At 46.2% G+C, this 13,209-nt stretch overlaps 1 non-coding gene across 1 annotated transcript; it reads right to left on the minus strand.

Moving 5' to 3' along the window:
• Window positions 1-7,178: 7,178 nt before the first annotated feature.
• Window positions 7,179-7,252, minus strand: TRNAD-GUC. Its single transcript has one exon. It is a non-coding gene; the product is annotated as a tRNA-Asp (tRNA).
• Between the last annotated feature and the right edge of the window lie 5,957 nt (window positions 7,253-13,209).

Below are 13,209 nucleotides of genomic sequence, written 5' to 3' on the forward strand. Positions count from 1 at the left end.
AGCTTTCTATCCCCTCTATTCATCAAACTCCTTATTCCCTTCTCTTCCAAGAATGGATTGGAGAAAGGCTGATTTGAGAGAATTGTATGCATGCAAGGTCTCTGCCAGCCAACATTGTAGCCCCCGATCCGTCCCCAGATTCGATTCATGTATTTACTAATACTTCTGCTACCCTTGCTCGGGAGTTCCGCTGCAGGTGCTTTCGGACCTTTCCTGGGCTCCGAAGGAAGCGCCATAGTAAGCACTACGTCTCTCTCATTATCCAGTATTTCATCCTTGACCCCTTCTTATGAAGTCGCACTGGGAGCTAGTGCTTGCTATCCCAAAGCCCGTGGATCCTATCCGAAATCTTTGATGCTTCTTGTTCGCTTATTGAAGAAGGCCTATTGTTGTTAGGCCCTAGTCATGTTCATTTTGCTTACATTCAACAGTAGCTTGGTCCATCTTTATTCCATTTCCTAAATGCCCTTTTATGGTAAGGGGATCCACATAGCCCTCGATTTCTTTTTGACTGTTCTATTTGCATTTTCTTGCTGGAGATAACTTTATTCAATCATTCCTGGGATGGGAATGGGCAGCATAAAATAGTTCATGAGCTATTGATTAACGGAGCTCTTGCCAAGCCTCGGAAGGAGAAGTGAACGGAGGAATAGAGATGGAATGGAGCTTGTGTTTGCTCTTGATCTAAGGCCGGGGCAGGAGTCAACAGCAAGGGCTAGGGAGAGGGGAGGGAGGAATAATCGGAGGGCCAGCTCTTTCAGACCCTTCATTGGATAGAGGCCAATAGTCCGAATAAAGATCCATTTTTTATTTTTGGCCTCGAAACAGAAACTCTTGCAGGGGCCCATCCAAGCATGATAGTGGTATGTGGCCAATCCTAGCTACCCCTAGCTGTGAGTGTTCATTCCATCCCTACATCGCCGTATCCCGTGATTCCCTCGAGATTAGCAGTGGACTCCTTATTTGATTCTTATACAGCTATAGATTCTCCAAGATCTCCTCCTGCCTCTTATCTTCTTCTTCCGCCTCCTCCATTCCCCGATCGACCTGGCTGGCCTCTCAATCCCGAGTGTTCTTTCTCCCGCCCCCGACCCCCCCTTACTCAACAATTGGCCTTTCAAGTTCGAAGGAGGGATGTGCAATACTTCCAGATGAGGGCAAGCTGGTCTTGCTTCTCCACAACCCGGGTCCTGGCCGAAGATGCAACCTGCCTTTCCAATAGAGAAGGATGAGGCAACATTCATGGGGATCAACATAGTTCTATGCTCCTCCCTTCCCTGAGAGACAGATATCTTAATGGAAGGAGGGGGAGACAGCTATAGGCTCGACTGAGACTAGCTACTACGTGTTCCTACCCCCAGATAGTCTAGTCCCTGTCGTCATGGGCCCGAAGGAGGTTCCCGTACGGATAGGAACCTCTGTTTGGGTATACTGTTGGGGTAAATAGCGATGCACGATATGAGCCCGGAAGTTGCGTTTATGTCATCTCTTGCTACGCATGGTCCTGATCAAATGGGGTAGCTCTAGGAGAATATGATCTCGCAGCGAAAAAGCCGGCATGTAGCATATTCTACGGAGTCCCCTCGGCTTTAGCTGTGCTCTCCCTTCCTTCTCGTTCCCCACGAGTTGCAATGCTCCCGAAAAAAGCCTTTTCTCGGATGAGATATCAAATCATTTACTCCCCCTTTACTAGTAAGGGCAGGAAAAGGATGAGCATAACTGGCATCGGCAAGAGAAGCGGTCAGTCAGGTTTAGGCGGGTTGGTACTGAATCAACTAATGAGCGGGGAGGGGCCCGATAGTAGCGATCAAATCTTTCGGAATATTAATTGTAGCGTGGTAGCGTACAATGGTTGCTTTCCTATGCCGTTCCATTCATACGAACCCAAGCCGATCCGATTTAGGCTTAGGACCCAACTCCGTTCCTTTCACAGGTGACTCCGACTCCTAGGGTGAGGGTGAGCTCCCAAGCGATTTATTAAGACTAAACTCCGTTTTAGTTGGCCTCCTTCGACCCAACTCCGAACCCTTTGCCTGGCTCAGAAAGACCTGAGCCTTCCGGTTTATTGCCAAAAAAAAGCTTTCCAACCAAGCAAGAAGACGGATGCGCGTGCTAACGCGCAACCTCTTCGCGCTAGGCGCTCTGGAGTTGATTCTTTCGCCCCGATGCGGTAGATAAATGGATAGGTTCGCGATAGGAGGACTGGCCCTTCACTTGCATGGGATAGCGAAGCCGCTCCAATCCACTAGCAAAAACCACATTCTTAGACTCAACTAAAATGTTGTAGCATTGATTGAGCGAAGCCGCTCTGCAATAGTGAAGGAGCGGCTTGTCTGTCTCATAGCAGGCAATTTCCTTTTTGCTGTCTACTTAATAAGCTCCTTTTTCGCATGCGCTCTACTGTATCTGCCGCAGGTCTTATCAGCTTATGTACTAAGCGAAGCCACCTTCGGCCCTGAGCTCTCATCAAAGCCGCCCTCGCTTCGGCGGGCCCTTCACTCATTGATATAGTGAGGTTTTATGCTTCGTAGACAAGGCTCGTTCCGTACTTGACTTACGAGCTCGTGTAGTACTCGCCCCTAACAAGCAACGGCTAGCTGATCGTAGAGCACCGTTGTGCGTTAGCATGCTTTGACGCGTTAGCACGCGCAGCAATCAAACTACTGCGCCCCTAACAGAGTCAAGGCAACGGTGGTCTACGATCAGCCGTTGCTTGGTTGCATGGGCGCGTTAGCCCGTTTATCTAGCGGTAGGCCTTTTCTTGCTGGGTCGAAAGCTGCTAGTAGTGTTCGCCCCCATGGATTCAGTTGATTCGATTGAACTGATCCAGTAGTTCAAGCCTTTGATCCAGTCCAGGCGCAGTAGATCAAGATCGGGACCTGGTTGAAGCACCCTATGTGGATCGGAGCACGGACAGGTAATGGACAACCGGGCGTACTCCAGATTCTGTCTACTGGTGAGCAACCAAAGTTCTGATTGACAGACAGGGGTATGTGAAACATATGTATTGGCTTTGAGAGAGGGTGGTCTACGATCAGCTCGGCAGATAGGGGAGGATAGGAAGTCACTCCACTTCTAATGGAGGGAAAAGAAGACTCAGCTGCTTTCGCACCTGCCCTGCAATTGAGTCCTTTTTAGATCTGATTGAATAGAGGACCTGGCAGCTAAGACCTTGAATGAATCCACATTGAGTTCCCCAACATTCTTCCCTGCTGTCGGAGGTAGTGGTCTAGCCTTGAAAGAGAGATACGGATCTTCGGATAGAGCATATTGGACATTTGTTCTGCAATTCCACCCTTGAAAGCCTCCCCCCCTTGCCATAGCAGCGGCAACCCCAATAGAAGTGGTAATCGCAGCTCCATTCCCTCCTTCCCGAATAGAGGTTGGTAGTCCCAATCTCACCATAGCAGATCGAACCTCGGTACAAAGGTTTCATCGGCAGGATCACGCCTCCCCGCTATCCGCCTTTAAGTGATAGGGTTCCAAACCTTGCTTTCGCCTAGCTGTCTATTGAGTCGACTACTTCGGGTAGGGAGTGAATATTCGATGGATTTCATTCTGGTTTCGACCCTTGTGACTTCTTTCTTCTCTACAAATGGTAGAGCACAGGTCAGTAGAGCAGGTGTATCGTTTTCATAGCAGGCCTAGCTTCATAGCAGGTTCATAGCAGGCATAGCTTTTCTTCGCTCGCACGGTTCGCAGGTTGGAAAAGTCCCTTCGCAAGAGATAGAATCGGAAAGCCAGAAAGAAGAGTTTGTTTTCCTCCTTCTCGAACTCCTCTCCGTCCCTTGGAAAGACTTTTTCCTATGATGGTGATTCCTAATATGAACGAGACAGGGGGAACGACTATTGCTGGCCTGGCTACTCATCTAAGCTCCTCGCTCTTCGGTATTAACTAAAGTTCAACCTGACCTTCTCTACCCGCACAATCGCCACACGTAATTGGCACACACGAAACCGGCCGGATCAAGGTGGCTTGCCTGCCTGCCCAAGCATTCAAAATGAGGAAAGAAAGAATGAAAGCAAGCTACTCGTCTCCAACACCGGATCAGGAGTTCCGGATAGCCCCTACCCTATGGTGATTCGTCTATCATCCATGGTCAGCTCTTGCTTCCACTCTCGTCGATGGGAAGCTCTTGTCTGGCGACTAAACCTCTTTCATTGACATTACCTTTGGTTTCTTCACCTACTCGTCCTCAATTAACATTCCCTTCTCTTCCCTTCTCCTACTCCCTGATCGTAGACCACCCTTTTCTTCTTGCTCTTTCCACTGCAAGGTCTTTCAGAGCCTTTCTATATAGACTTTACGGATAGGTCTATATAGTCCTGTTCTGCCTGTTCTGAGTTGTCTATCTCCTCCTCAATCCGTTTGCCGGGCCTGGTCCAGGTTCGGGTGGGAATGCTCGCTAGGGAATAGAATCATTTTTTCAGGCAGGTAGCCTGATCTACGACCAACCTGCTCCTTCATCATCGGCTTGTTGGAGTGGCGGGGAATCTGGTACTGGCAATCCTAGAGGAGATTCGAGAGAAGTAGGAGAGGAGAGGGTAGGGGTTGACATTCGACTATTCCCTTATCGGCTTGGGCTATCTCTTCTCGGCAAGCGAAGGGTCCAAAGGACTATCATATTGATAGGGGCGATTCGAGTCATCGATTCAATCCCCACCCATCAGTCTCGTATACACTTAGAGGGGTCCGTTCGGATGCGTCGGAACCCCAACATTGATTTATCAATTCAAATGGAGTTGGCGGTAGGTGGGCTTGCGGAATCAGAAAGAAGTGAGTCGGGTAGTGCGCATGAAGGAATGGTTCTGATCTCGCTTGCTTTTATCCGCTTTCCTTGCGTTATTGTCTCGCTTCGCTCGTATGATTTATGGCTTTTATCTCCACCCGCAGCCTGCTTTAGTGCTTTCGAGCTTTTAGCCGGAATCAAGACTTGAAAATCAAGCCAAGTGCCATCAAGCTCGCCTACTGACTGATCAGGAGAATTTGAATCGCGGATTCTTGGTTTATGGCTCGTTCTTTCTACTCGCTCGCAGGCTCGTTCTCTCCACGATAAGGATTTTGCTCTCGCTCCTCTCGTCGCTCGACTTGGATTCAGTCATGACTCGCTGTAGACAATTGTGGGCTTTCCGCAGATTCTTTACTTGAATCCCTGTCCTACTCACTTCCTTGCTGCTTTATCGCTTGCAAAGGTTTCTTAGTAGTTATGTGTAGTCAACTTTGCAAGCCCTGAACTTGAGCTCACATGCCAATACTTGCCTACCTGCCGGAAAGAGAGAAAGAAGAAAATCCTTGATGACTCGCTTGGAAAGAAAGATAGTGAATTATATCCGCTGGCTCGCTTGCCAACGGAACGAGACGGAACTTTCTTCTTTCTTTAATCCAAAGAACGGACAGCTTTCGAGCTTGACATCTGCTGAACAACTACACTCTTCCAGAGCCTCGCGTGCTTTCTCAAAGCGTTGCTAGCTGAACGGCTGAACAACTAGCTTTAGGCTTACTCGTAGCGTTGCTAGCTTGACGACTTTCTTTCTTAGAACTTTTTGGATTTATAAAGAGGCCACCAATTAATTCATTATCATACTCTAAAAAGTTAGAATGGCTTAATTGGTTTTGGTTTGGACTCTGCTCTCACTAACGTCGTAGAAAGCCATTCGTCAAGCGACCAAGCAATATGTGTCAATGTACTCTTTCTGTACCCCGATACCTATTGAGGTTTGGAACCCTGCACTCTCGTAGTAAATTCTCCTTTCCTCGATGAACTGATGAACTAAAGTCCGGGCTGGAACAAAAATCTCATTAGATGTGGAGCGCGATAAAATAATTTATCTCTCCAAGCGAAGAAAAGAAGAAACTCCATGAGCGAAGAAGAAAGTCCTGAGCGCTAGCGCGCCAGAACCAAGCAACGGCTAGCGCGCCAGAACAACAAAGACAAGGCTTCTGTTGTGCCCCAGCAAGAAAAAGCCTACCGCTATATAAACGGGCTAACGCCCATGCAACCAAGCAACGGCTAGCTGATCGTAGAGCACCGTTGCGCTAACGCAGCAAGAAAAGCGCTAACGCCCCAACTATAAACGGGCGTGCTAACGCGTCAAAGCATGCTAACGCGTCTTAGTAATAGGTTTGTGAGCTGATCGTAGAGCACCCTTGCTTCTTTGGTCGTAGATCAGCTAGCGCTCAGGAGTTTCTTCTTTGCTGGGTGTAGCGAAGAAATAGAATCGGAGTGCTATTTACATGTACATATACAAGAATTTACATGTAAATTCTTTTAGAAAATAATTATAGATTGATCTATATCAATCCCATATCTTCATACAATAGATAGTGTGGTAGAAAGGTGCATCTAGTTCTTTCTACCATACTATCTATTGTTTTGGATCTATATACCGCTGATTCAATCCAGTCCACTCATTTCATTTAAGACTTTGTAATCCCTTTCATTTCTTCAATCATTGATAAGAACTAATAAATAACTCAAGTTTCATTCAAATGCATCATGAGAACTTACTGTTTTTACGTAGATGAAAAGTTCTTAAGCAGTAGGAACTAGAATAAACAGTGCAGTAGCAATAAATGCTCGGTACTTCCAAAATCTCATCATCTTTTTTTTTTTCATTCTATATCCCTCCCCAGAACAGAAGGAGCGGATCTTTGATCTTTGATTAGTATCCCCTTTCCTTGGATTGGGACGCATACATCGAGAATCCAGTGTGCAATTCATTTTGATGAGATAGATAGATTGTCCCCAATTAGTCATATAGGTTACACAGAATCGGAGCTAGAAGAAAGGATAGGAAAAATCATATCATAAAAGTACTCTGTCGGGGTAACTATTTGAAGTAAATTTCGTATCGTAAAATAACATAAAGAAATTTATGTGCTCCCGGGAAACATATTACTCTATTCGATTGATCAGGAACAATCGAAAAAAGCCAGACCAGTACGGTATCTCTTTGAATCCTGAATATGGTGATACCTCCGATTGTACCAACCTACATATGTCTCTCCCCCATCAATCGGTACTAGTTATTGTCATTTGGATTCCTTGACTTGATTTGTCCGATGAGAAATGCGAAACGAAAGAAGGATCCTCCTGCTGGGAATTAGATCCTGCTCTTTGTCCCCCCTCTTCACAGAAAATGGAGAAATGAATTGATCGATTCATCGGATCCTAGGTCGGGACTGACGGGGCTCGAACCCGCAGCTTCCGCCTTGACAGGGCGGTGCTCTGACCGATTGAACTACAATCCCAGAAAATTAGGTGTACAGCCTAAAAAAAATTCTAATTATTCATTGGATTTCATTCGAACCATTTAGTTTCGCCGTGTTGTAACAGAGACACGAATGATATAAATGAAAAAAAAAGATTTTTTGATTTGTATAAATGCAGTAGACTCATAGTGGGCTAATTCATGAATTGAATAAAATGGGCCCTTTTAACTCAGCGGTAGAGTCACGTAGCTTTCATACGGCGTCAGTCATCGGTTCAAATCCGATAAAGGGCTTATTTTTTCCACGAAACTCCAGTCTTAGTCTTCATTTTTCAGCAGAGAATATAGAGATTTTTGAAAAAAAAAAGGCGCTGTAAGCGTTGTTATTTATTAGTTTTTTTTAAGTGGAACATTTTCTCATTATGATGAGTTGTAGTCGATTAGGAGGACTGCTATGTCACTACACTTGACAGTGCCTCCTCATGTTTCATTATTCATATTTATTGTCCTGGGACATAGATATTCTAGATACCCCATTATGAATCGCCAAAGTCTTCCTACTTCTCCATTGTTCCAATCAGATCCGAAAAATGATAAATCAATCAAAAGTCAGTGGACCTGAATTGAATCATGACTATATAAGCTATTCTGATATGTTGATTCGATATAGATGAAATCGTGGAAGCGGACCTTTGATTTCCTTGGACCACGCAAGAATTCGTCGTCCGATTGAATCTTCTTGTTCCTGGATGCTCCATAGAAAGAAATCGCTATTCCTTTCCTCCACCGAGAAAGGTTCATTCCGAGTCACAAGAGCAATCTTTTTTTTTTTTTGAATGATAGATTTTATCTTTTCGTTATGGTAATGCAATGCAAGAGGTCGGAAATCAGGTTGTTTCTGATGATGAAAAGAGCTTTTATGTTATGTGAAATTTATGAAAACCCGATATTTTAAGGTCGGTAATGTTAGAAGACGACTGTCGGTATCTGATGGTCAGATACCTACGGTCGGTATATCTTTGAAAGCTCAGACGGAGAGAATAAACGGACTCCTCAAGGGCTACTTAAGGCACTTTAGTGCAAACCAGAAGGACTGGAGCTGTTGGATGTTGCTCAGTGCTGCTATAACTTAACAACCAAAAAGCTCTGCGTCGAACTTCAGCCCCTTCGAGTTGGCCACGGGGCAACAGCCTCTGACGCCCCACACCATTGCGACAGGAGGGGGCTTGCCCATCAGCCTACTTTGCCAAGAGGTGGCAGGAGCGCAACGACCTAGCCCAAACCTACTTAGATGAAGCAGCAAGGCGTATGAAGGGAGCGACGATCCTTCTTGGAGATAACTCCAAAAGATCAACCAAACCTGGCCCAACCTACTTAAACAACCCACAGGCTTGGCCCGGTCTGAAGGAAAAAGTAGACCTTGTAGAGAAGCGGATAGGAAAGGTAGCCTATAGACTCAAGCGACCAGCTCGGTGAAAACTCACCCCGTATTCCATGTGAGTCAGTTGACTTCGATTAGACCAGACCGACCCAGAGAGGAACGTGCCCACGAGGGCACCACCAGATGTTGTAGATGAACCTACTAAAGAAGAAGTGGAGTATATCATAGCTGACCGCACCATGGGCTAGCCCATACACCCACTGCACGAGTTGAATACTACTTAGTCAAGTAGAAGGGCCAACCTGAGAGCGAGGCAAGCTGGGAACGGGCTGAGACAGTATTACGATTCGAAGACCAAGTCAGAGACTACTGGACGTCTCGCAGAGCGACTCTCAACGAGGACGTTGAGACTTTTCGATTAAAAAAAAATGTTTTTTGGCTTAATCCGCCTTTACTAAAGATCAAGGGGAACACTTGTACTCCGGCTAATAAGGGAAAGGTTTTCTTTTCAAAAAAAAGTTTGACTCTGATTAGATCCTTAGCGCAAGCGCTAAGTAAGCAAGCTACCTTATGTAATGTAAAAAAAACCGAGGAGCGTAGCCGTCAAGTAGAAACGAACAAGGTCTACGGCACGATCACTATATCTTTGATTTTTCTCTCCTCTATGGAAAGAGGGGATGATACGTGGTATACCTGATCGTTTGGTCAACGAGACGTACGTAAGCTCCATGTATATGTTCTTTGGAGCTAGAACCCATCAATAGAATGAAATGATATAATGGTGAGCCTAGGGCGACGAACATGGCTCTTCAGTGTCTATGCCCTTCTCTTCTTCACTCAAAGAGGCAATGTACCCAGCGTAGAAAAGCCTTAGCCCTATATAAAAAAAGAGCAAGAGCTACCTTAAAAGGTTTAGAGTTGGGGCTGAAGCGAAGAAAACGGAAGTGCGCAGATGCGCACTCCTGCGAAGCCAAAAAACGTGAGCGCCTAGCGCGATACGCAATCAAACTACTGCGCTAACGCGCTTCAACCTAAACAAGCAAGGGCCCGACTATATACAACGGCTAGCGCGCCAGAACAAGCAAGGGATGAGCCCAATGGAGAGTAAGCTGATCTACGACCACCCTCCTCTGGCGCAAACACCCTTTTCTGCGCTGCGCTCATCACGAGAAGCCGGGGAACTCTCTTGGGTGGACTTCAAGCTAGCGGCCAAACCAAAGAAGAATCTGAAAGAAGTTGGAAGTGGATCAGTGGTTTGGTAGCCCGAACAGTTGGAAAGCAGATAGGGTAGGCCGATCTGTCGGAGTAGTCAACTAAGCATACAGAGTAGACTACTACCTTCATGGAAGCATCAGTGTCGGCTAAAGCAAGGGTTAGGTTAAACCGTCGATCAATTGGGGGGCTGACCTAACCTAGTGACAGTGTAACGTAATAAAAAAAAAGAAAATTCCTTCCTTGCTTTTGCGTCTGATGATGCATATGCCGTGCCTGATTATGCGTATGCTTGTGCGTGTGTATATGTGTATACTGCTTCGGATGCATACGGGAGTGCTGCTTCGGGGAAGAAGGGGGGCCAAAGAGGGTCCAACACTCAACGAGCGGATTTTGTGAGCGATTCTCCCTTTTCCTTTTTATCTTGACCTCGGTTTTAGAACCAAAGGGTGATTATAGGTGACGTTCACTCTTGAAATTCTTCGCTCGTAAGGCGAGCACTGAAGCTTCTTTGGCGAGGGCAGGGCGATTATAGGTGACGTCTCGTGGGAGACCTCCCGACAGCGTAGAATGATCCAACAAATTCAAGAAAGGATCGGTTTTGTCAAGCATTGGTTGCAACATCGAAATTGGACTTCCCCTTGCCGAATTCACCTCAGGCTTTGGGGCCGGAGTCAGACCTAGAAAGAGAAGCCCGAACCCGCCTATCGCCTTGGTGGGATCCATAAAAGTTATGTCGAATTGCGATATGATTGAGAGGGCCCCTCTTTTAATGATGAGTGGGATCACATCACGACAGGGAACAAGCTCTTTGCGCCCCACGTATGGCTTCCACTGTGATGTTCGGTGAATAGTATGCCGAGGGCTTCGATTTCACTCGTTGAATAATGTATTTCCTTTGCAAAACTTGTATCTGGCTGGAACGGGTAACTAAACTATACAATCAAAAGTGAGAAGGTAATATTCGCCTGAAGCGGATGGAGACCTCTCTTTATCCGCCTTCGGGCTTTGAAAAAAGGCTTCGTACCATCAATCATATATAGATGGATTGATTGACTCGCGGCTAGTAGTGTGCGACGAGCAGACCAAATGCCTCCCTTGGCCTCCCGGCTGTAAGTCAGCCAGAAAAGAGACTTGCTTTTTCCCTCCGAGCCCCGCCGAAGTAGTTGGTATTTCAATCTTATAATAATAATAATACGATCGACGATCATTCTCATAATAGCGCTCCGTGGGGCTCAACATAGTAGTACGCCCGGTTCACCAGGTGAGACCACTGCAGGGCCCAATCATAGTCCAAATCTGACTTTGATCCAGCAATCAAACTACTGCGCTAACGCGCTTTTATTTAAAGAGAACTATCGTTTCGCGCAGCTCAATTCCGTTGCTTGTTCGAACGCTAGCGAGATAACTCGGCCACCATTAATGGGCACCTTGTGGATAAGCATAACATTCTCAAAAAAGATAGACAGAGAGTGAACAGGTCGTTCCCGTGTCGTCCAGCGGAGCCTAGAAGAATCCTACCCTTGGTATAGTTACCTCACCCTTGCCCCTTTCTCTCCTTAACCGGGGTCAAGTAGCGAAGGATGGGAATGACATACTAAGGGCTAACGGGGGATGGAATGTGGCTGCTTCCGCCGTTCAAACTGGGGATCTTTCACCTCGGTTTTAGAGGTGGTAGGCAAAACAAGAAGACTCAGAACCAGCAACTAGTAAAGTGATCGCGCAGGGGCTTCGCCGCCTCTCCTTCTCTCGAAGGGTTGGTGTGGCTTCTGGAATGGAAATGAAGAGGTTCTGAAAGAAAGCAAGCGATCGTAGGTAAAGGACAAGGAAGGAAACAAGCAAGGTTAGGAGAACAATGTTGCACAGGGACAACTCGCGCCACGAACTATCTGGTAGACTTGAGTCGACAAGTCACCATTCCTGGAAGCCTAAGACGAGTAAGCAGACTACGCTTTCTATTCCCGCCAGTCAATCCAGGGAAGGATTCCGAGAGTTGACTTTGAACTAGTAGGGCATTCTTACCTTAGTTTCTTTCTAGTTCACATTGAAATAAGTAAGAGAACAACGCATCAAACGAAACCAGAGAATCCGTTTTCAACTCGAAGTTAGAGATTTTACTTTCCTGAACCAACTCTGGAAACTAAGAAACAGGCTTTCCTATTTTCTTTGAGCCAAGCTTTCCGGCTAAGTCGAATAGCTTTTGCACCTATCCCATCCCTGTCAGTCGAGTAGTTTAGTATTGCTGTAAGCCCTTCCCTTGACGGGAGGTTGCTTTTCCGGTTGAAGATCCGGTTGCTTTAAAGACTTTCCGATCCCGGTATTCGATCTAAGTTAAGTTTCCCTTTCCTCTGCCTTCGAAGCGGATGAGGGACTTGTTGAAGAAGCTTTCCTTGATTCTCTCGGAACTACTTCTTTCAGTCTAGCATTTTCGCCCCTTGCCTCAAAGTCTTAGTCCAAAGCGTTGGATTCAGAACTTCTCTTGTCGATACCCAACTTTTGTCTCGTACCCAAGTTTCTAAACTACAGTTGTAGCCACCCAAAACCCCTGTGTTAACTGCCTTCAGCTGGTAACATACTTTCCGAAGTAAACCCCTATTAATATTAAGAAGGGAGCCTCACTCTGCGGGGGAATAGGTTTAGCATTAACGTCTTTCACCTCCAAACCTTGATTCGAACCTAGTGTCAACATCTGCGAACATCGCCTCGAAAGAAAGGCTTTATCCCATCCCCAATACCTTACTTAACTACCGAAGTCATAGGATTTCACTTCTCTAAATATGAAATGAATCTTTCTTTTCTCAATAGCAGCAGGTATACTCTCTCTATTGGTCGAGCTTTCTTTCTCCCTGTAGGTTCGAGCTATTGTGCCACCTAAGAATCTTTCCTTGTCTTTCTGCAAGGGATCTGATCCTTCCTTCTATCTTCGGTTGGTCGGGCGCTTGATTAACCATAACTCGCCCGGACATCGTCTACACAGTCAATATTCTTAGCCAATTCATGCACCAACCGATTCAATGGCAGCTAGTTCCAGGGAAGTCAATGGAAGTTGGATTGCCTAGTTGCTTTTGAGTTCTATTTTCACTAGTTTCCAAGGCTTGATTGCCCCTGGGCTTGGGCTTGCTTTGATGATGGGTAGGCTTGTTGTGCTTTGGCCCTTCTGTGGGCTTTCATCGAGGAAAGCAGGCTTGATAGGCCCAAGTCTTCATTTTTAGGATTTTGATGGTTCATGTAGGCTTGGGTCTTTCATTCGGGCCCTATTGGGGCACCCTGTGGGCCAATGCGTATAAGCTTGGGCTTTCTTAACGTGGCTCATTTGACGACTCAGTACATGGATGTCACGAGTCTATTGGCATAGAATATGGAATCTTTTCTACGTAAGCTGGTTGTGCAAAGTTTGTTCGTGC

This window comes from Macadamia integrifolia, chromosome 1 (genome assembly GCF_013358625.1).
Source record: "Macadamia integrifolia cultivar HAES 741 chromosome 1, SCU_Mint_v3, whole genome shotgun sequence".
In the NCBI taxonomy this organism is placed as follows: Eukaryota; Viridiplantae; Streptophyta; class Magnoliopsida; order Proteales; family Proteaceae; genus Macadamia; species Macadamia integrifolia.